Source organism: Eubalaena glacialis, chromosome 11 (assembly GCF_028564815.1).
Source record: "Eubalaena glacialis isolate mEubGla1 chromosome 11, mEubGla1.1.hap2.+ XY, whole genome shotgun sequence".
Lineage (NCBI taxonomy): Eukaryota > Metazoa > Chordata > Mammalia > Artiodactyla > Balaenidae > Eubalaena > Eubalaena glacialis.
This window is the reverse complement of record NC_083726.1, coordinates 92,160,078-92,186,005: the sequence shown is the minus strand read 5'-3', so window position 1 is coordinate 92,186,005 and position 25,928 is coordinate 92,160,078. Positions and strand designations below refer to the sequence as shown.

Below are 25,928 nucleotides of genomic sequence, written 5' to 3'. Positions count from 1 at the left end.
AGTATTTGTCATAGATATTTGCTGGTTTTGCTTCCTGGCATCTACTTCCCTTTCTTTTAATAATAGTATCCACCTAGCCCTCATGCAACCAAAGTGCTTTGAAAGAAAAATGACCCCACCTTCATATCTAGGGATAATAGTTCAGCCGTAGTGATTGGTTCAGGAATGGACCTGTGACCTAAATTGGTCAACTCACAATGAAGCTATTATTTATGTGCAACATTTAAGTTTAAAAAAAGCTTTTTACTGTTTTATTTCCATGTGAATAAAAAACAAAGTTCTGAAAGCTGCTGGTAGCCATCTTATTACCATAAGGGGAGCTCTTGCCTAAGGATGGAGCCAACACCAACAAAGCTGATTTGGGGAGTTGAGAGAGAGAGGGAAAGAGGGAAAGAAAGAAATTCTGTCCTGAGCATGTAGTTTTAACCGTGGATAATCTCATTCCCTGGTCTCTTCAAGATCCAACCAATTTTTTTGTTATAATTTAAGCCATTCGAGTCAGTTATTATTACCTGTTTAGAAACATTTCTAATTGAAGCACAGGAGATCAAGAAAAGCTCATTAATAGTAATAGATAACATTTATTGATTGCTTGTTTTGTGCCAGGCACAATACTAAGCATTTTATGTGAAGTGTCTTATATAAACATCAGAGCAGGCCTACATAACAGGTACTATTATTATCTCCACTTTATAAATGAGATAACTGAGTGACCCAGATGAGATAAATAATGTTCTCAAAGTCACAGAGCTAGTGACAAATTGAGGAATAATTTAAACCAAGTGAATCTAGCTCCAAAGCTATACTTAAACAGCAGCTAGAGTTTCTTCTGCAAAAGATCATTTAGACAATGTAAGAACATAAATTAAGTAGATATAAATAAAGTGGAGCATAGTAAACTATGTAAGTCTTTTTCTGGTCCATTTCTTTGTTCTGCCTCTTCTTGAAGTGTGCTAATATGGAAGTTGGATCTCCTTATCATCTTCCATATTTTTCATGTTTTTAATAAAAATGTTTACATTTTTGTTCTTTTCCAATTAATTTTGTGAGGTTTCTTCTTTCAGTAGGTTTATTAAAATTTTGATTGCTCTTTAATGTTTTCTGTTTATTTCTTCCTTTTCTTTCTTTTCATCTCTTCCTTTTATTTACAGATGACATGATCACCCATGTACAAAAATGCTAAGAAACCTGTGCAAAAGCTACTAGAATTAATAAGTGAGTTTACTAAAGTCAAGGGATACAAAGTTCATATGCACAAATCGATTGTTTTTCTATATACTGGAAATCAACATTTGGAAACTGAAATTTGAAAAACAATATCATTTGCAACATCATCAAACAATATAAAATAGAAATAAATTAAAGAAAATACCATTGAGCCTTGAACATCATGTGTTTGAACTGTTTGGATCCACTTATACACGGACTTTAAATAAATAAGTACTACAGTACTACATGATCCATGGTTGGTTGAATCCATGGAGGCAGAACTGAGGATATGGAGGGCCAACTGTTAAGTTATACATGGATTTTCTACTGTGGGGAGTGGGAGCGGGGACAGCATCCCTAACCCCCCATTGTTCAAGGGTCAATTGTATGCATAAGACTTGTACACTGAAGACTAACATTGCTGACAGGAATTAAAGAAGCCTTTAAAAATGTAAAGATATGCTATATACATGGATTGGAAGATTCAATAATGTAAATAAATCAGTTCTTCCTAAATTAGTCTATAGATGTAACAGAATTCCAAACAAAATTTCCAAGGGCTTTTTTATTGAAATTACCCCAAAAAATTGGAAGACTTACATGAACTAACTTTAATATTTACCATAAAGCTACAGTAAATAACACAGTGATATCCTGCCATAGAGATATAAATCATGCAACACAACAGAGAGTCCAAAAATAAAACCATGTGTATATAATAAATGGATTTTCAACAAAAGTATCAAGGAATTCAATGAGGAAAAGAATAATCTTTTCAACAGATTAAGAAAGATTGATATACATATATAATCAAATGAACCTCAACCTTAACCTTGCACCAAACACAAAAATCAATTTGAATTAGATCACACAACTTATGTAAGAATTAGTACTATAAAACTTCTAGAAGAAAACACAGGGGCAAAAAGTCTTTATGAACTTGGAATAGGCCAGATCACCAATCTTGAAATGGATTTCTTTAATAAACCATACACACACACACAAATTTTTTAAAAATTGACTAAATAAACATTTCCCCAAAGAAGATATACAGATTGCCAACAAACATATGAAAGAATGCTCAACATCACTAATCATTAGAGAAATGCAAATCAAAACTACAATGAGGTATCACCTCACACCAGTCAGAATGGCCATCATCAAAAAATCTAGAAACAATAAATGCTGGAGAGGGTGTGGAGAAAAGGGAACCCTCTTGCATTGTGTGGTGAGAATGTAATTTGATACAGCCACTATGGAGAACAGTATGGAGGTTCCTTAAAGAACTAAAAATAGAACTATCATACGACCCAGCAGTCCCACTACTGGGCATATACCCTGAGAAAACCATAATTCAAAAAGAGTCATGTACCACAATGTTCATTGCAGCTCTATTTACAATAGCCAGGACATGGAAGCAACCTACGTGTTCATCAACAGATGAATGGATAAAGAAGATGTGGCACATATATACAATGGAATATTACTCAGCCATAAAAAGAAACGAAATTGAGTTATTTGTAGTGAGGTGGATGGACCTAGAGTCTGTCATACAGAGTGAAGTAAGTCAGAAAGAGAAAAACAAATACCATATGCTAACACATTTATATGTAATCTATTAAAAAAAAAAGGTTCTGAAGAACCTAGGGGCAGGACAGGAATGAAGACACAGCTGTAGAGAATGGACTTGAGGACACAGGGAGGGGGAAAGGTAAGCTGGGATGAAGTGAAAGAGTGGCATGGACTTATATATACTACCAAATGTAAAACAGATAGCTAGTGGGAAGCAGCCGCGTAGCACAGGGAGATCAGCTCAGTGCTTTGTGATCACCTAGAGGGGTAGGATAGGGAGGGTGGGAGGGAGACACAAGAGGGAGGAGATATGGGGATATATGTATATGTATAGCTGATTCACTTTGTTATAAAGCAGAAACTAACACACCATTGTAAAGCAATTATACTCCAATAAAGATGTTTAAAAAATTGATAAAATGTACTTTATTTAAATTAAAATGTGTGCCCTTCAAATAATATTACAACAATGGAGAGACAGCCCCAGATTTGGAGAAAATACTGCAATTCATTTATACGAAAATGGACTAGTATACAGAAAATATAAAAAACCCTTATTTCTCAATAATAAAGACAAACAAATTAAGTTTTGATAGGCAAATATTTTAAAAGACATTTCAGCAAAGACATAGAGATGTAGCAGATAAGTACCTGTGAAAAAACTCAGCATCATTTTTAGGGAAATTCAAATTAAAACCACAATGAGATATCACTACATATCCACGAAAATGTCAAAAATAAATAGATTGACAACACCAAGCGTTGGCAAGAATGATAAAGACACTTTAAAAAACTGCTTGGAAGCTTTCTAAAGTGTATACGTGCAACTCCAATAAATCACAGAAATTTATACCCAAATATTTACCCAGAGGAAAAAAAATGGACATGTCCACAAAATGTACATGGCAACATGGAGAAAAAAAATTGGAAATAACCCAAATATCAATCAACTAGTAAATGGATAAGCAAAGTGTGGTATATTCATAAAGTGAAACTCCACAATAAAAAGAAATGTACTACTGTATGCACAATAACATGGATGAGTGAATCGCAAAAGCCTTATGCTCAATGAAAGAAGCCAGACATAAAAGACTGCATACTGTATGATTCCACTTATATGAAATGGTGAAAAGCAAATCTAGAGTGACAGAAAACAGATCGTTGATTGCCAGGGACCTGGAATGAGGGAGGGAGATTTACTACAAAAGGGCATAAGAAAACTTGTGGGCAAAAGAAATGTTCTACACATTGTGATTAGTTGTAGTTGTCATTACACAGCTGTATTTGTTAAAATTCATCAAATTTGACATTAAAAATCACAGGATTTTATTGTATTTAAATTATAAGTAATAAGGCTGATTTTTTAATTGAAAAAGCTCTCATCTGTATATCATAAACATTAAACATGTAAAAATGCTGATTATTTTAAATGACTATTGGAATCTCCAAACAAAGGAAATCTTTTGTAAAAAAAAAGTCATATGAGAGTGGAGATCAAGATGATAGAGTAAGAGGATGCTGAGCTCAACACCCCCATGAACACATCAAAAATACAACTACATGTGGAGCAACTCTCACTGAAAAAAACCTGGAGACCAGCAGAAAGCCTCTTCTACAACCAAGGCTGTAAAGAAAGATCCACACAGAGACTGATAGGAAGGGAAGAGAAGTGATCTGGTAAGGATTTGCACCCCTAGCATGGGACACAGAAGAAGAGGGGTATTTCATGGGCTCAGCAATCTTCCCAGGGGAGTGAGGCATTTGAACCCCATATTGGGCACACTGGCCCTGGGGTCTGACCTGGCAACAAGTACATACTTATCAATAATCACTTTAAATGTCAATGGACTAAAGGTTCCAAACAAAAGACACAGGATAGCTGAATGGATAAAAAATAAGACCTATTTCTATGCTGCCTACAAGAGATTTACTTCAGAGCTAGAGACACACACAGACTAAAAGAGAAAGGATGGAAAAAGGCATTCCATGCAAATGACAACAACAAGAAAGCAGGGGTAACAATACTCAGACAAATATTATAAAATAAAATCTATAACAAAAGATAAAGAAGCACATTATATAATGATAAAGGATGAATAAGATATAACATTTATAAACATATACACCCCTAAAATAGGATCACCTACCTATGTTAAGCAAATATTAACAGACATAATGGGAGAAATTGATGATAATACAATAATAGCAGGCAACGTTAATACCCCACTTACATCAAAGGACAGATCACCCAGAGAGAAAATCAATAAGGAAACAGTGGTCCTAAATGACACATTAGACCTGCTGAACTTAATAGAGACCCACAAGACATTCCATTCAACACAGCAGAGAAAAAACCACATTCACAGAAAGATAGACAAGATTAAAAGGCAGAGGGCTATGTACCAGATGAAGGAACAAGATAAAACCCCAGAAAAACAACTAAATGAAATGGAGATAGGCAATCTTTCAGAAAAAGAATTCAGAATAATGATAGTGAACATGATCCAGGACCTCGGAAAAAGCATGGAGGCAAAGACTGAGAAGAAGCAACAACTGTTTAACAAAGATCTAGAAGAATTAAAGAACAAACAAACAGAGATGAACAATACAATAACTGAAGTGAAAAGTACACTAGAAGGAATCAAGAGCAGAATAACTGAGGCAGAAGAACGGATAAGTGACCTGGAAGGCAGAATGGTGGGATTCACTGCTATGGAACAGAATAAAGAGAAAAGAATGAAAGGAAATGAAGACAGACTGAGAGACTTCTGGGACAACATTAAACACAACAACATTCGCATTATAGGGGTCCCAGAAGGAGAAGAGAGAGAGAAAGGACCCGAGAAAATATTTGAAGAGATTAGAGTCAAAAACTTCCCTAACATGGGAAAGGAAAGAGCCACCCAAGTCCAGGAAGTGCAGAGAGTCCCATAGAGGATAAACCCAAGGAGAAACATGCCTAGAAATGTAGTAATCAAATTGGCAAAAATTAAAGACAAAGAAAAATTATGGAAAGCAGGAAGGGAAAAATGACAAATAACATACAAGGGAACTCCCATAAGGTTAACAGCTGATTTCTCAGCAGAAACTCTACAAACCAGAAGGGAGTGGCAGGACATATTTAAAGTGATGAAAGGGAAGAACCTACACACAAGATTACTCTACCCAGCAAGGATCTCATTCAGATTCAATGGAGAAATCAAAAGCTTTACAGACAAGCAAAAGCTAAGAGAATTCAGCACCACCAAACCAGCTCTACAACAAATGCTAAAGGAACTTCTCTAAGTGGGAAACACAAGAGAAGAAAAGGACCTACAAAAACACCCAAAGCAATTAAGAAAATGGTCATAGGAACATAAATATCGATAATTACCTTAAATGTGAATGGATTAAATGCTCCAACCAAAAGACACAGGCTTGCAGAATGGATACAAAAACAAGACCCATATATATGCTGTCTGCAAGAGAACCACTTCAGACCTAGGGACACATACAGACTGAAAGTGAGTAGATGGAAAAAGATGTTCCATGCAAATGGAAATCAAAAGAAAGCTGGAGTACAAATACTCATATCCAATATAATAGACTTTAAAATAAAGAATGTTACAAGAGACAAGGAAGGACACTATGTAATGATCAAGGGATCAATCCAAGAAGAAGATATAACAATTATAAATATTTGTGCACCCAACATAGGAACACTGCAATGCATAAGGCAACTGCTAACAGCTATAAAAGAGGAAATTGACAGTAACACAATAATAGTGGGGGACTTTAACACCTCACTTACACCAATGGACAGATCATCCAAACAGAAAATTAATAAGGAAACACAAGCTGTAAATGACACAATAGACCAGATAGATTTAATTGATATTTATAGGGCATTCCATCCCAAAACAACAGATTACACTTTCTTCTCAAGTGCACACGGAACATTCTCCAGGATAGATCACACCTTGGGTCACAAATCAGGCCTCAGTAAATTTAAGAAAATTGAAATCATATCAAGCATCTTTTCTGACCACAACACTATGAGATTAGAAATCAATTACAGGGAAAAAAATGTAAATAACACAAACATATGGAGGCTAAACAATACGTTGATTAATAACTAAGAGATCCCTGAAGAAATCAAAGAGGATATCAAAAAACACCTAGAGACAAATGACAATGAAAACACAATGATCCAAAACCTGTGGGATGCAGCAAATGCAGTACTAAGAGGGAAGTTTATACCTATACAAGCTTACCTCAAAAAACAAGAAAAATCTCAAATAAACAACCTAACGTTACACCTAAAGGAACTAGAGAAAGAAGAACAAACAAAACCCAAAGTTAGCAGAAGGAAAGAAATCATAAAGATCAGACCAGAAATAAATGAAATAGAAACAAGGAAAACAATAGCAAAGATCAATAAAACTAAAAGCTGGTTCTTGGAGAAGATAAACAAAATTGATAAACCATTACCCAGACTCATTAAGAAAAAGAGGGAGAGGACTCAAATCAATAAAATAAGAAATGAAAAAGGAGAAGTTACAACAGACATGGCAGAAATACAAAGCATCCTAAGAGACTACTACAAGCAACTCTATGCCAACAAAATGGACAATCTGGAAGAAATGGACAAATTCTTAGAAAGGTATAACCTTCCAAGACTGAACCAGGAAGAAATAGAAAATATGAACAGACCAATCACAGTAATGAAATTGAAACTGTGATTTTAAAACTTCCAACAAACAAAAGTCCAGGACCAGATGTCTTCACAGGTGAATTCTATCAAACATTTAGAGAAGAGCTAACACCCATCCTTCTCAAACTCTTCCAAAAAATTGCAGAGGAAGGAAAACTCCCAAACTCATTCTATGAGGCCACCATCACCCTGATGCCAAAACCAGACAAAGATAATACAAAAAAAAAAAAATTACAGACCAATATCACTGATGAATATAGATGCAAAAATCCTCAACAAAATACTAGCAAACAGAATCCAACAACACATTAAAAGGCTCATACACCATGATCAACTGGGATTTATCCCAGAGATGCAAGGATTCTTCAATATATGCTAATAAATCAATGTGATACACCATATCAACAAATTGAAGAATAAAAACCATATGATCATCTCAATAGATGCAGAAAAGGCGTTTGACAAAATTCAACACCAATTTAAGATAAAAACTCTTCAGTAAGTGGGCATAGAGGGAACCTACTTCAACATAATAAAAGCCATATATGACAAACCCTAAGCAAACATCATTCTCAATGGTGAAAAACTGAAAGCATTTCCTCTAAGATCAGGAATAAGACAAGGATATCTACTCTCACCACTATTACTCAACATAGTTTTGGAAGTCCTAGCCACAGCAATCAGAGAAGAAAAAGAAATAAAAGGAATACAAATTGGAAAAGAAGAATTAAAATGGTCACTGTTTACAGATGACATGATACTATACATAGAGAATCCTAAAGATGCCACCAGAAAACTAGTAGAGTTCATCAATGAATTTAGTAAAGTTGCAGGATACAAAATTAATGCACAGAAATCTCTTGCATTCTTATACACTAACGATGAAAAATCTGAAAGATAAATTAAGGAAACACTCCCATTCACCATTGCAACAAAAAGAATAAAATACCTAGGAATAAACCTACCGAAGGAGACAAAAGACCTGCATGCAGAAAACTATAAGACACTGATGAAAGAAATCAAAGACGATACAAACAGATGGAGAGATATACCATGTTCTTGGATTGGAAGAATCATCATTGTGAAAATGACTATACTACCCAAAGCAATCTACAGATTCAGTGCAATCCCTATGAAACTACCAATGGCATTTTTCACAGAACTAGAGCAAAAAATTTTTAAATTTTTATGGAAACACAAAAGACTCTGAAGAGCCAAAGCAATCTTGAGAAAGAAAAATGGAGCTGGAGGAATTTGGCTCCCAGACTTCAGACTATAATACAAAGCTACAATAATCAAGACAGTATGGTACTGCCACAAAAACAGAAATATAGATCAGTGGAACAGGATAGAAAGCCCAGAGATAGACCCATACACATATGGTCACCTTATCTTTGACAAAATAGGCAAGAATATACAACGGAGAAAAGACAGCCTCTTCAATAAGTGGTGCTGGGAAAACTGGACAGCTACATGTAAAAGAATGAAATTAGAACACTCCCTAATACCATACACAAAAATAAACTCAAAATGGAGTAAATGTAAGGCCAGACACTATCAAACTCTTAGAGGAAAACACAGGCAGAACACTCTATGACATAAATCACAGCAAGATCCTTTTTGACCCACCTCCTAGAGAAATGGAAATAAAAATAAAAATAAACAAATGGGATCTAATGAAACTTAAAAGTTTTGCACAGCAAAGGAAAACATAAACAAGACGAAAACACAACCTTCAGAATGGGAGAAAATATTTGCAAATGAAGCAACTGACAAAGATTAATCTCCAAAATATACAAGCAGCTCATGCAGCTCAATATCAAAAAAACAAACAACCCAATCCAAAAATGGACAGAAGACCTAAATAGTCATTTCTCCAAAGAAGATATACAGATTGCCAACAAACACATGAAAGAATGCTCAACATCACTAATCATTAGAGAAATGCAAATCAAAACTACAAAACTCACACCAGTCAGAATGGCCATCATCAAAAAATCTACAAACAATAAATTCCGGAGAGGGTGTGGAGAAAAGGGAACCCTCTTGCACTGTTGGTGGGAATGTAAATTGATACAGTCACTATGGAGAACAGTATGGAGGTTGCCTAATAAACTAAAAATAGAACTACTGTATGACCCAGCAATCCCACTACTGGGCATATACCCTGAGAAAACCGTAATTCAAAAAGAGACATGTACCACAATGTTCATTGCAGCTCTATTTACAATAGCTAGGACATGGAAGCAACCTAAGTGTCTATCGACAGATGAATGGATAAAGAAACTGTGGCACATATACACAATGGAATATTACTCAGCCATAAAAAGAAACAAAATTGAGTTATTTGTAGTGAGGTGCATAGACCTAGAGTCTGTCATACAGAGTGAAGTAAGTCTGGAAGAGAAAAACAAATACCGTATGCTAACACATATATATGGAATCTAAAACAAACAAAAAAATATGGTTCTGATGAACCTAGGGGCAGGACAGGAATAAAGACACATACATAGAGAATCGACTTGAGGACATGGGGTGGCAGGGGGAGGGGAAGCTGGGACAAAGTGAGAGAGTAGCACTGACATATATACACTACCAGTCGTGAAACAGATAGCTAGTGGGAAGCAGCTGCATAGCACAGGGAGATCAGCTCAGTGCTTTGTGACCACTTAGAGGGGTGAGATAGGGAAGGTGGGTTGGAAGAGGCTCAAGAGGCAGGGGATATGGCGATATATGTACACATATAGCTGATTCACTTTGTTACACAGCAGAAACTAACACAACATTGTAAAGCAATTATACTCCAATAAAGATGTTAAAAAAAATAAATAAAATAAAAATAACATGTCTTTTCTGACCACCACAGCATGAAACTAGAATTACAAGAAAAAGAACTGAAAAAATGCAAACATGGAGACTAAACAACATACTACCAAAAAACCAAACAAACAAAAAACAATGGGTCAACAAAGAAATGAAAGAGGAAATTAAAAAATGCCTTGAGACGAATGAAAAAAAACACAACTTTCCAAAATCTGTGGGATGCAGCAAAATCAAGGGAAGATTGTAAGAGGGAAGTTTATAGTAATACAGGCCTACCTCAAAAAACAAGAAAAAACACTGCATATAAACAACCTAACTTTTAATATAAAGGAATTAAGAAAAGAAGAACAAAAAGTTCAAAGTGAGCAGAAGGGAGGAAATAATAAAGGTCAGAGTGGAAATAAAATAGAGACCAAAACAATAACCATAGAAAAGATCAATGAAACCAAGAGCTGATTTTTTGAAAAGATATGTAAAAATGAAAAATCTTCAGTTGGACACATAAAGAAAAAAAGAAAAAGGGCCCAAATAAATAAAATAAAAAATGAAGGAGTAAAAATAACAACCAGTATAACAGAAATACAAACATAATACTATGAATAGTTATGTGCCAACAAATTGGACAACCTAGGTGAAATGGATAAATTCCTAGAAATATACAGTCTTTCAAGACTGAATCAGATAGGATATCTGAACAGACCACTTACTTGTATTGAAATTGAATCAGTAATCAGTAAACTCCTCCAACACAAAAGTCCATGGCCTGATGGCTTCACAGGGGAATTCTACCAAACATTTAAAGAAGAATTAATACTTATCCTTCTCATAAATATTCCAAAACAATTGAAGAGGAAGGAATACTAATCCTATGAGGCCAGCATTACCTGGATACCAAAACCAGAATAAGACACTATTAAAAAAAGAAAATTATAGGCCAATAACACTGACAAACATAGTTGCAAAAATTCTTAATAAAATATTAGCAAACTGATCTCAACAATGCGTAAAAAGAATTATACAACCTGATCAAGTGGTATTTATTCCAAGGGTACAAGGATGGTTCAGGGACTTCTCTGGTGGTGCAATGATTAAGAATCCACCTGCCAATGCAGGGGACACAGGTTTGATCCCTGGTCTGGAAAGATCCCATATGCCACAGAGCAACTAAGCCAGTGCACCACAACTACTGAGCCTGTGCTCTAGAGCCCGTGAGCCACAACTACTGAGCCTGCGTGCCAAAATTACTGAAGCCCACACACCCTAGACCCTGTGCACCACAACTACTGAGCCCAGTCACCACAACTACTGAAGCCTGTGCACTCTAGGGCCCTCATGCCGCAACTACTGAGCCCACATGCTGCAACTACTGAAGCCTGTGTGCCTAGATCCCGGACTCCACAACAAGAGAGGCCACCGCAGTGAGAAGCCCATGCGCCACAACAAAGAGTAGCCCCCGCTAGCCACAACTAGAGAAAGCCCCTGCTCGCAGCAACGAAGACCCAACGCAGCCAAAAAAATAAAAGGATGGTTCAATATCCACAAATCAATCAATGTTATACACCACATTATCAAAACAAAGGGTAAACATCAAATAATCATCTCAATAGATGCAAAAAAGCATTTGGCAAAATTCAACATCCATTCATGATAAAAACTCTCAAAGAGTTGGTATAGAGGGAATATACCTCAAAATAATAATGGCATTTTATGACAAATCTACAGCTAGCATTATAGTCATGGTGAAAAGCTAAAAACTTTTTTTCTAAGGTCAGGCACAAGACAAGGATGCGCATTCTTATCACTTCTATTTAAAATAATATTGGAAATCCCAGCCACAGCAATCAGACAAGTTAAATAAATAAATACATCCAGATTAGAAGGGAAGAAGTAAAATTGTCACTATTTATAGATAACATGATACTATATATAGAAAACCCTAGATTTTCCACCAAAAACTATTAGAACTAATAAATGTATTCAGTAAAATTGAAGGATACAAGATTAATTTACAGAAATCTGTTGCATTACTATACACTAATAATGAAATATCACAAATAGAAATCAAAAAACATCCCTTTTAAAACTGAATCAAAAAAAATAAAATACCTAGGAATAAATTTAACCAAGGAGTGAAAGACCTGTATGCTTAAAACTGTGAGACATAGATGAAGGAAGCTGAAGATGATAAAATAAATGGAAAGATATCCTGTGTTCATGAATTGGAAGAATTAATATTGTTAAAATGCCCATACCAGCCAAAGCAATCTAATGTAATCTTTATCAAATACCCATGACATTTCTCATAAAACTAGAAAAAATAATTCTAAAATTTATATGGCACAACAAAAAATCCCAAATAGCCATAGCAATATTGAGAAAAAAGAACAAAGCTAAAGGTATCACACTCCCTGACTTCAGACTATATTACAAAAGTACAGCAATCAAAACAATATGGTACAGACACAAAATCAGACACATAGATCAATGGATCAATGGAACAGAATAGAGAGCCCAGAAATAAACCAACACATATATGATAATTAACCTATAACAAAAAAGGCAAGAATATGCAATGGGTAAAAGACAGGCTCTTCAATAGTAGTTCTGGGAAAACTGGACTGCTACTTGTAAAGGAATGAAAGTTGAACATTTTCTCACACTATTTTAAAAACAAGCTCAAAACTGGACTAAAGATTTAGGAGTGAGACCTGAAACTGTAAAACTCCCAAAAGCAAAACTAGGTAGTATGCTCTTTGACATTGGTCTTAGGAATATTGTTTTGGATCTGTCTCCTCAGGCAAGAAACAAAAGCAAAAATAAACAAATGGGACCTAATAAATCTTAAAATCTTTTGCATGGCGATGGAAACCATCAACAAAATGAAAAGGCAATTTACTGAACGGGAGAAGATATTTGCAAACAATATGTCTGATAAGGGGTTAATATTAAAAAATATAAAAAGAATTCATACAACTCAATATCAAACAAAAAAAACCAAGAAAACAAAAACAAGCAACCCAATTAAAAAGTGGGCAGAGGACCTGAATAGGCATTTTCCAAAGAAAACATACAGATGGCCAACAGAAACATGAAAAGATACTCAATATCACTAATCATTAGAAGAATGAAAATCAAAATCATGAGATATCACCTGACACCTGTAAGGATGGCTATTATCAAAGAGTCAAAAGATGACAACTGTTGGAAAAATTGTAGAGAATGGAATCTTTGTATACTGTTAGTGGGAATATAAATTGCTACAGTCACTATGCAAAACAGTATGGAGTTTCCTCAAGAAGTTAAAAATAAGACTAGCATATGATTCAGCAATCCCACTCCTGGGTATATATCTGAAGGAAAGAAAACCACTGTCTCAAAGACATATCTTCACTCTCATGTTCATTGCAGCATTATTCACAGTAGCCAAGATATGGGAAACAACCTATGTGTCAGTTGACTGATGAAAGGAAAAATAAAATGTGGTATATGTACATTAAGGAATATGATTCAGCCTTAAAAAGTAGGAAATCCTGCCATTTGGATCAACATGAAAGAACCCAGACACCATTTTGCAAGTGAAGTAAACCAAACACAGAAAGACAAGTACTCCTATGGTATCATATTTATGTGGAACAAAAGAAGGTCAAACTTATAGAAACAGAGAGGAGAATGATCATTGCCAGGGGCTGGGGGGTTTGGGACATAGGGAGAGACTGGTCAAAGGGTACAAACTTTCAGTAATAAGATGAATAAAGTCTTAGAATATAATGTATAACATGGTGACTATAGTTTATAATACTGTATTGTACAACTGAAATTTGCTAAGAGAGTAGAATTGTGTTCTCATAAAAAAAGAGTTAAATATGTGGTGATGAATTAACATAATTAACTTGATGGTGGGAATCCTTTCACAATGTATATGTATATTAAATCATCACATTGTACACTTTAAGTATATTAAAATTTTATTTGTCAATTAAATCTCAGTAAAGCTGGGGGTAAAAAAGAAATAACACATTTGCTTCTCACAATGATCCTCTTAGGTAAATATTGCTATAGACTTTCTCCAGGCGAAGAACCTGAGGCTTAAAGGATGTTAAGCAATTTGCCTGAGATCAATAGACAGTGGCAGAGTGGAGATTAGAAGCAGGGTCTAATTTCAAAGTTCACGCCCTGAATCATTACAGGATTTGTAAATATCTCCATTATGATCCGTGTTACAACATTACAACTTCTTGTACATGAATTTTTGTTTTAAAGTTAAAAGACATGATAATGAACAAAAAAACAATGTATAGTTTTCTCTAATCCTAAACTTTACATGTCCCTTTCCTTGCTCAGCATTAGTTCAATCTTATGCCTAACATTCTCTTCTATCCTGCCTGGCTTCCCCTAACTTGGTGAGGGGAAGTAGAGTATATATGGGTATACAAATTTATCTTTTAACCAGAGATAGAGATGATAGAACAAACAGACTTCATGGTTCTGACTTACCTATCACAAACTCCAGGATCTTGGTGAACTAAAGCACAGAATTATTTGTCTCTCTATCTGTACGAAATCACTAAATATGTGTGTCTAACTAGTGCTATCACTGACCTCTTGACCAAGGTGATACCTACAAATCTTACTCAACTTTTTCTCCCACAAACTTCTCCTTAAGGATGCCATTGTAAAATGCCTAGACACCCAACATCCTTATTTAGGCTGTGCCAGTGCCTAAAAGGTCACATGGAAATCTGGGCAATCCCTAGATACATGTTTAAAGTAAGAAAAATACATGATTTCTTTAAATTAATGGACTTTATTTTTTGAGCAGTTTTAGGTTTGAAGAAAAAAATCAGCAAAAAATAAGAGTTCCCATTTACTTCTCACCTCCCTCTAACTTTCTTGTATTAGTGTGGTACATTTGTTACAATTGATGAGCCGATATGGACACAGGCATACTTCATTTTATTGCACTTCACTCTATTGTGTTTCACAGATACTGTGTTATTTTATAAATTGAAGGTTTGTGGCAACCCTGCATTAAGCGAGTCTGTTGACTCCATTTTTTCCATCAGCATTTGTTCACTTTGTGTCTCTGTGTCACATTTTGGTAATTCTCACAATATTTCCAACTTTTTAATTATTATTATGTTTGTTATAATCTGTGACCAGTGATCTTTGATGTTACTATTGTAACTGTTCAGGGGGCCTTGAATTGCATCCATATAAGACAGTGAACTTAACCGATAAATGTGTGTGTTCTGACTGCTCCACTGACCAACAATTCTCTGTCCCTTTCCCTCTCCTCAGGCCTCCCTATTCCCTGAGACACAACAATATTGAAATTAGGCCAATTAATAAGCCTACAATGACCTCTAAATATTAAAGTGAAAGGAAGAATCACATGTCTCTCACTTTAAATCAAAAGCTAGAAATGATTAAGCTCAGTGAGGAAGGCATGCCTAAAGCCAAGATAGGCCGAAAACTAGATCTCTTGCACCAAACAGTTAGCTAAGTTATAAATGTAAAGGAAAAGTTCTTAAATATCATTAATGAATATAAATGTTAAAATACTCAACAGGAGGGAGGGGCAAGATGGCGGAAGAGTAAGACGCGGAGATCACCTTCCTCCCCACAGATACATGAGAAATACATCTACACGTGGAACTGCTCCTACAGAACACCCACTGAACGCTGGCAGAAGACGTCAGACCTCCCAAAAGGCAAGAAAATCCCCACGTACTTGGGTAGGGCAAAAGAAAAAAGAAATAACAGAGACAAAAGAATAGGGACGGGACCTGCACCAGTGGGAGGGAGCTGTGAAGGAGGAAAGGTTTCCACACACTAGGAAGCCCCTTCGTGGGCAGAGACTGCGGGTAGCAGAGGGGGGAAGCTTCGGAGCCACGGAGGAGAGCGCAGCCACAGGGGTGCAGAGGGCAAAGCGGAGAGATTCCCGCACAGAGGAGCGGTGCCGACCAGCACTCACCAGCCCGAGAGGCTTGTCTGCTCGGCCGCCGGGGCGGGCGGGGCCTGGGAGCTGGGGTTCGGGCTTCGGTGCTAGCCAGGAGGGAGTCCAGGAAAAAGACTGCAGCTGCCAAAGAGGCAAGAGAATTTTTCTTGCCTCTTTGTTTCGCGGCGCGCAAGGAGAGGGGATTCAGAGCGCCGCCTAAACGAGCTCCAGAGACGGGCGCGAGCCGCGGCTATCAGCGGGATCCCACAGCAACAGGGACGCAGAGGGAAAAACGGAGAGATTCCCGCACAGAGGCTCGGCGCCGAGCAGCACTCACCAGCCCGAGAGGCTTGTCTGCTCACCCGCCGGGGCGGGCGGGGGCTGGGAGCTGAGGCGCGGGCTTCGGTCGGATCCCAGGGAGAGGACTGGGGTTGGCTGCGTGAACACAGCCTGAAGGGTCTAGCGCACCACAACTAGCCGGGAGGGTGCACGAGAAAAAGTCTGCAGCTGCCGAAGAGGCAGGAGACTTTTTCTTGCCTCTTTGGGCGTGCAAGGAGAGGGGATTCAGAGCGCCACTTAAACGAACTCCAGAGACGGGCGCGAGCCGCGGCTATCAGCGCGGACCCCAGAGACGGGCATGAGACGCTAAGGCTGCTGCTGCCGCCACCAAACAGCCTGTGGGCGAGCACAGGTCACTCTCCACACCGCCCCTCCCGGGAGCCTGTGCAGCCCGCCACGGCCAGGCTCCCGTAATCCGGGGACAACTTCCCCGGGAGAGCGCACGGCGCGCCTCAGGCTGCTGCAACGTCACGCCGGCTTCTGCCGCCGCAGGCTCGCCCCGCCTCCTCCGTACCGCTCCCTCCCCCCGGCCTGACTGAGCCAGAGCCCCCGAATCAGCTGCTCCTTTAACCCCGTTCTGTCTGGGCGGGGAACAGACGCCCTCAGGGGACCTACATGCAGAGGCGGGTCCAAATCCAAAGCTGAACCCCGGGAGCTGTACGAACAAAGAAGAGAAAGGGAAATCTCTCCCAGCAGCCTCAGAAGCAGCGGATTAAAGCTCCACAAACAACTTGATGTGCCTGCATCTGTTGAATACCTGAATAGACAACGAATCATCCCAAATATAGGAGATGGACTTTGGGAGCAGGATATATTAACTTTTCCCCTTTTCCTTTTTTTTGTGAGTGTAGATGTGTATGCCTCTGGGTGAGATTTTGTCTGTATAGCTTTGCTCTCACCGTTAGTCCTAGGGTTAGGTCCGTCCTTTTTTTTTTTTTTTTTTTTGGGCTTAAAAAAATTTTTTTTTCCCTAATAAATGTTTTCTTAATAATTTTTTCCTTATTTTCTATTTTTAAAAAAATTTTTAATAAGTTTTTTCATATTTTTTATTTTAAAAAATTAAAAAATTTTTTTTCTTAATAAATTTTTTCTAAATAATTTTTTTCTTATTTTTAGTATAAAAAAATTAATAAATCTATTTTTAAAAATTAAAAAAAATTTTTTTTTCTTAATAAATTTACTCTTAATAATTTTTTTTCTTATTTTTTATTATAATTGCTTTATTTTATTTTATTTTATCCTCTTTTTTTCTTTCTTTCCATTTTTTCTCCCTTTTATTCTGAGCCGTGTGGATGAAAGGCTCTTGGTGCTCCAGCCAGGCATCAGGGCTGTGCCTCTGAGGTGGGAGAGCCAACTTCAGGACACTGGTCCACAAGAGACCTCCCAGCTCCACATAATACCAAACGGCGAAAATCTCTCACAGATCTCCATCTCAACATCAAGACCCAGCTTCACTCAACGACCAGCAAGCTACAGTGCTGGACACCCTATGCCAAACAACTAGCAAGAGAGGAACACAGCCCCATCCATTAACAGAGAGGCTGCCTAAAATCATAATAAGGCCACAGACACCCCAAAACACACCACCAGACGTGGACGAGCCCACCCGAAAGACAAGATCCAGCCTCATCCACCAGAACACAGGCACTAGTTCCCTCCACCAGGAAACCTACACAACCCACTGAACCAACCTTAGCCACTGGGGACAGATACCAAAAACAACGGGAACTACGAACCTGCAGCCTGTGAAAAGGAGACCCCAAACACAGTAAGATAAGCAAAATGAGAAGACAGAAAAACACACAGCAGATGAAGGAGCAGGGTCAAAACACACCAGACCTAACAAATGAAGAGGAAATAGGTAGTCTACCTGAAAAAGAATTCCGAATAATGATAGTAAGGATGAGCCAAAGTCTTGGAAATAGAATAGACAAAATGCAAGAAACATTTAACAAGGACGTAGAAGAACTAAAGAGGAACCAAGAAACGATGACAAGCACAATAAATGAAATTAAAAATACTCTGGATGGGATCAATAGCAGAATAACTGAGGCAGAAGAACGGATAAGTGACCTGGAAGATAAAATGGTGGAAATAACTACTGCAGACCAGAATAAAGAAAAAAGAATGAAAAGAACTGAGGACAGTCTCAGAGACCTCTGGGACAACATTAAACGCACCAACATTCGAATTATAGGGGTCCCAGAAGAAGAAGAGAAAAAGAAAGGGACTGAGAAAATATTTGAAGAGATTATAGTTGAAAACTTCCCTAATATGGGAAAGGAAATAGTTAATCAAGTCCTGGAAGCACAGAGAGTCCCATACAGGATAAATCCAAGGAGAAACACACCAAGACACATATTAATCAAACTATCAAAAATTAAATATAAAGAAAACATATTAAAAGCAGCAAGGGAAAAACAACAAATAACACACAAGGGAATCCCCATAAGGTTAACAGCTGATCTTTCAGCAGAAACTCTGCAAGCCAGAAGGGAGTGGCAGGACATATTTAAAGTGATGAAGGAGAAAAACCTACAACCAAGATTACTCTACCCAGCAAGGATCTCATTCAGATTTGATGGAGAAATTAAAACCTTTACAGACAAGCAAAAGCTGAGAGAGTTCAGCACCACCAAACCAGCTTTACAACAAATGCTAAAGGAACTTCTCTAGGCAAGAAACACAAGAGAAGGAAAACACCTACAATAACAAACCCAAAACGTTTAAGAAAATGGGAATAGGAACATACATATCGATAATTACCTTAAATGTAAATGGATTAAACGCTCCCACCAAAAGACACAGACTGGCTGAATGGATACAAAAACAAGACCCATATATATGCTGTCTACAAGAGACCCACTTCAGACCTAGAGACACATACAGACTGAAAGTGAGGGGATGGAAAAAGATATTCCATGCAAATGGAAATCAAAAGAAAGCTGGAGTAGCAATTCTCATATCAGACAAAATAGACTTTAAAATAAAGACAATTACAAGAGACAAAGACGGACACTATATAATGATCAAGGGATCGATCCAAGAGGAAGGTATAACAATTGTAAATATTTATGCACCCAACATAGGAGCACCTCAAAACATAAGGCAAATACTAACAGCCATAAAAGGGGAAATCGACAGTAACACAATCATAGTAGGGGACTTTAACACCCCACTTTCACCAATGGACAGATCATCCAAAATGAAAATAAATAAGGAAACACAAGCTTTAAATGATACATTAAACAAGATGGACTTAATTGATATTTATAGGACATTCCACCCAAAAACAACAGAATACACATTTTTCTCAAGTGCTCATGGAACATTCTCCAGGATAGATCATATCTTGGGTCACAAATCAAGCCTTGGTAAATTTAAAAAAATTGAAATCGTATCAAGTATCTTTTCCGACCACAACGCTATGAGACTAGATATCAATTACAGGAAAAGATCTGTAAAAAATACAAACACATGGAGACTACACAATACACTACTTAATAACGAAGTGATCACTGAAGAAATCAAAGGGGAAATCAAAAAATACCTAGAAACAAATGACAATGGAGACACGACGATCCAAAACCTATGGGATGCAGCAAAAGCAGTTCTAAGAGGGAAGTTTATAGCAATACAAGCCTACATCAAGAAACAGGAAACATCTCGAATAAACAACCTAACCTTGCACCTAAAGCAATTAGAGAAAGAAGAACAAAAAAACCCCAAAGCTAGCAGAAGGAAAGAAATCATAAAGATCAGATCAGAAATAAATGAAAAAGAAATGAAGGAAACAATAGCAAAAATCAATGAAACTAAAAGCTGGTTCTTTGAGAAGATAAACAAAATTGATAAACCTTTAGCCAGACTCATCAAGAGAAAAAAGGAGAAGACTCAAATTAATAGAATTAGAAATGAAAAAGGAGAAGTAACCACTGACACTGCAGAAATACAAACGATCATAAGAGATTACTACAAGCAACTCTATGCTAATAAAATGGACAACCTGGAAGAAATGGACAGATTCTTAGAAATGCACAACCTGCCGAGACTGAACCAGGAAGAAATAGAAAATATGAACAGACCAATCACAAGCACTGAAATTGAAACTGTGATTAAAAATCTTCCAACACACAAAAGCCCAGGACCAGATGGCTTCACAGGCGAATTCTATCAAACATTTAGAGAAGAGCTAACACCTATCCTTCTCAAACTCTTCCAAAATATTGCAGAGGGAGGAACACTCCCCAACTCATTCTACGAGGCCACCATCACCCTGATACCAAAACCAGGCAAAGATGTCACAAAGAAAGAAAACTACAGGCCAATATCACTGATGAACATAGATGCCAAAATCCTCAACAAAATACTAGCAAACAGAATCCAACAGCACATTAAAAGGATCATACACCATGATCAAGTGGGGTTTATTCCAGGAATGCAAGGATTCTTCAATATACGCAAATCAATCAACGTGATACATCATATTAACAAATTGAAGGAGAAAAACCATATGATCATCTCAATAGATGCAGAGAAAGCTTTCGACAAAATTCAACACCCATTTATGATAAAAGTCCTGCAGAAAGTAGGCATAGAGGGAACTTTCCTCAACATAATAAAGGCCATATATGACAAACCCAAAGCCAACATTGTCCTCAATGGTGAAAAACTGAAACCATTTCCACTAAGATCAGGAACAAGACAAGGTTGCCCACTCTCACCACTATTATTCAACATAGTTTTGGAAGTGTTAGCCACAGCAATCAGAGACGAAAAAGAAATAAAAGGAATCCAAATCGGAAAAGAAGAAGTAAAGCTGTCACTGTTTGCAGATGACATGATACTATACATAGAGAATCCAAAAGATGCTACCAGAAAACTACTAGAGCTAATCAATGAATTTGGTAAAGTAGCAGGATACAAAATTAATGCACAGAAATCTCTTGCATTCCTGTATAATAATGATGAAAAATCTGAAAGTGAAATTAAGAAAACACTCCCGTTTACCATTGCAACAAAAAGAATAAAATACCTAGGAATAAACCTACCTAAGGAGACAAAAGACCTGTATGCAGAAAATTATAGGACACTGATGAAAGAAATTAAAGATGATACAAATAGATGGAGAGATATACCATGTTCTTGGATTGGAAGAATAAACATTGTGAAAATGACTCTGCTACCCAAAGCAATCTACAGATTCAATGCAATCCCTATCAAACTACCACTGGCATTTTTCACAGAACTAGAACAAAAAATTTCACAATTTGTATGGAAACACAAAAGACCCCGAATAGCCAAAGCAATCTTGAGAACGAAAAATGGAGCTGGAGGAATCAGGCTCCCTGACTTCAGACTATATTACAAAGCTACAGTAATCAAGACAGTTTGGTACTGGCACAAAAACAGAAATATAGATCAATGGAACAGGATAGAAAGCCCAGAGATAAGCCCACGCACATATGGTCACCTTATCTTTGATAAAGGAGGCAAGCATATACAGTGGAGAAAAGACAGCCTCTTCAATAAGTGGTACTGGGAAAACTGGACAGCTACATGTAACAGAATGAAATTAGAACACTCTGTAATACCATACACAAAAATAAACTCAAAATGGATTAAAGACCTAAGTGTAAGGCCAGACACTATCAAACTCTTAGAGGAAAACATAGGCAGAACACTGTATGACATAAGTCACAGCAAGATCCTTTTTGACCCAGGTCCTAGAGAAATGGAAATAAAAACACAAATAAACAAATGGGACCTAATGAAACTTAAAAGCTTTTGCACAGCAAAGGAAACCATAAACAAGACCAAAAGACAACCCTCAGAATGGGAGAAAATATTTGCAAATGAAGCAACGGACAAAGGATTAATCTCCAAGATTTACAAGCAGCTCATGCAGCTCAATAACAAAAAAACAAACAACCCAATCCAAAAATGGGCAGAAGACCTAAATAGACATTTCTCCAAAGAAGAGATACAGATTGCCAACAGACACATGAAAGAATGCTCAACATCATTAATCATTAGAGAAATGCAAATCAAAACTACAATGAGGCATCATCTCACACCGGTCAGAATGGCCATCATCAAAAAATCTAGAAACAATAAATGCTGGAGAGGGTGTGGAGAAAAGGGAACACTCTTGCACTGTTGGTGGGAATGTAAATTGATACAGCCACTATGGAGAACAGTATGGAGGTTCCTTAAAAAACTAAAAATAGAACTACCATATGACCCAGCAATCCCACTACTGGGCATATTCCCTGAGAAAACCATAATTCAGAAAGAGTCATGTACCAAAATATTCATTGCAGCTCTGTTTACAATAGCCAGGACATGGAAGCAACCTAGGTGTCCATCATCGGATGAATGGATAAAGAAGATGTGGCACATATATACAATGGAATATTACTCAGCCATAAAAAGAAATGAAATGGAGGTGTTTGTAATGAGGTGGATGGAGTTAGAGTCTGTCATACAGAGTGAAGTAAGTCAGAAAGAGAAAAACAAATACAGTATGCTAACACATATATATGGAATCTAAGGGGAAAAAAAAAAAAGAGGTCATGAAGAACCTAGTGGCAAGATGGGAATAAAGACACAGACCTACTAGAGAATGGACTTGAGGATATGGGGAGGGGGAGGGGTGAGATGTGACAGGGTGAGAGAGTGTCATGGACATATATACACTACCAAATGTAAAATAGATAACTAGTGGGAAGCAGCCGCATAGCACAGGGAGATCAGCTCGGTGCTTTGTGACCACCTAGAGGGGTGGGATAGGGAGGGTGGGAGGGAGGGAGATGCAAGAGGGAAGAGATATGGCAACATATGTATATGTGTAACTGATTCACTTTGTTGTAAAGCAGAAGCTAGCACACCATTGTAAAGCAATTATACTTCAATAAAGATGTTTAAAAAAAAAAAAAAAGGAGATTAAAGGTGCTACTCCAGTGAACACATGAATGATAAGAAAGAGAAACAGCCTTATTGCTGATATGGAGAAAGTTTTAGTGGTCTGGATAGATCAAACCAGCAGAAGCATTCCCTGAAGTCAAAGCCTTGTCCAGAGCATGGTCCTAACTCTCTTCAATTCTATCAAGGTGGAGAGAGGTGAGGAAGCTGAGAAGAAAAGTTGGAAGCTAGCAGAGTTTGATTCACAAAGCTTAAGAAAAGAAACCATCTCCGTAACACAAAAGTGCAAGATGAAAGAGCAAGTGCTGATGTAGAAGCTGCAGCAAGTTACCCAGAAGATCTAATTCAGATAATTCATGAAGGTGGCTATACTAAACAACAGATTTTCAATGTAAATGAAACAATATTCTATTGGAAGAAGATGCCATCTAGGACTTTCATAGCTAGAGAGGAGAAGTCAATGCCTGGCTTCAAAGCTTCAAAGGACAAGCTGACTCTCTTGTTAGGGACTAAAGCAGTTGGTGACTTTAAGTTGAAGCCAGTGCTCATTTACCATTCTGAAAATCCTAGGGCACTTCAGAATTATGCTTAATCTATGTGCCTGTGCTCTATAAAGGGAACATCAAAGCCTAGATGACAGCACATCTATTTACAACAAGGATTACTGAATATTTTAAGCCCACTGCTCAGAAAAAAAGATTCCTTTCAAAATAGTACTGCTCACTGACAATGCACCTGGTCACACAAGAGCTCTGATGGGGGTGTAAAATGAGATTCATGCTGTTTTCATGCCTGCTAATGCAACATCTATTCTGAAGCTAATGGATCGAGGAATAATTTTGGCTTTCAAATCTTATTCTTTAAGAAATACATTTCATAAAGCTAAAGCTGCCATAGGTAGTGATTCCTCTGAAGGATCTGACAGATCCTTCTGGAAAGGATTTACCATTCTAGGTGTCATGATTTGTGATTCATGGGAAGAGGTCAAAATATCAACATTCACAGGAGTTTGGAAGAAGTTGATTCCAACCTTCATGGATGACTTTGAAGGATTCATGACTTCAGTGGAGGAAGTCACTGCAGATGTGGTGGAAATAGCAGGAGAACTAGAGTTAGAAGTGGTGCCTGAAGATGTGACTGAATTGCTACAATCTCACGATAAAAGTTTAAAGGATGAGGAGTTGTCTTTTATGGATGAACAAAGAAAATGGTTTCTTGAGATGGAATCTACTTCTGGTGAAGACACTGTGAAGATCGTTGAAATGACAACAAATAATTGAGAATATTACATAAACTAAGTTAATAAAGTAGAGGCAGGGTTTGGGAGGCTTGACTCCAAATTTAGAAGAAGTTCTACTGTGGTTAAAATGCTATCAAATAGCATTGCATGCTACAGAGAAATTGTTTGTGAAAGGAAGAGTCAATCAATGTGGCAGACTTCATTGTTGTCTTATTTTAAGAAACCGCCACGGCCACGCAGCTTTCACCACCCACCACCCTGATCAGTCAGCAGCCATCCACATCAAGGCAAAACCCTCTATCAGCAAAACGATTATGACTGCTAAAGGCTCAGATGATGGTTAGTATTTTTTAGCAATAAAATATCTTTAACTAAGGTATGTACATTGGTTTTGTTTTGTTTTGTTTTTTACACATAATGCTATTGTACACAATACATTACAGTACAGTATAAATATAACTTTTAGATGCACTGGAAAACCAAAAAAATTGTGAGACTCACTTTATTGCAATATTTGCTTTATTGTGGTGGTCTGGAACTGAACCCACAAAATCTCTGAGGTATGCCTGTACATTATTATTAACTAAAGCCCATAGTTTACATTAGGTTTCACCCGTAGTGTTGTACATTCAGTGGGTTTTGATGAATGTATAATGGCATGTATCCACAATTACAGTATCCTAGAGTTTCACTGCCCTGAGTATCCTCTGTGCTCTACCTATTCATCCCTCCCTCCCCTTATCCTCTGGCAGCCACTGAACTTTTTACTGTCTCCAATGTTTTGCCTTTTCTGGAATGTCATGTAGTTGGAATTATACAGTATAGAACCTTTTCAGATTGGCTTCTTTCACTTAGCAATATGCAATTAAGTTTCCTTTATATCTTTTTGTGACCTGATAGGTCATTTCTTTTTAGCACTGAATAATATTCCATTGTATGGCTATAGCAGTTTATACATATATTCACCTATTGAAGGACAACTGGATTGTTCGAGTTTTGGCAATTGTGAAAGAAGTTGCTATAAACATCCTTAGGCAGGTTTTTGTGTGGATGAAGGCTTTCAATTCATTTGGGTAAATACCAAGAAGCATGACTGTATGATAAGAGTGGTTCAGTTTTATAAGAAACTGCCAAACTGTTTTCCAAAGTGGCTGTACCATTTTGCATGCCTACCAGCAGTGAGTGAGAGT

The 25,928-nt window shown here is 37.3% G+C and overlaps 1 pseudogene; it reads left to right on the top strand.

Annotated features, from left to right (window-relative positions):
- Nucleotides 1-15,653: 15,653 nt before the first annotated feature.
- LOC133101532 (tigger transposable element-derived protein 1-like) lies at nucleotides 15,654-25,056 on the top strand (annotated as a pseudogene).
- The last annotated feature ends 872 nt before the right edge of the window (nucleotides 25,057-25,928 follow it).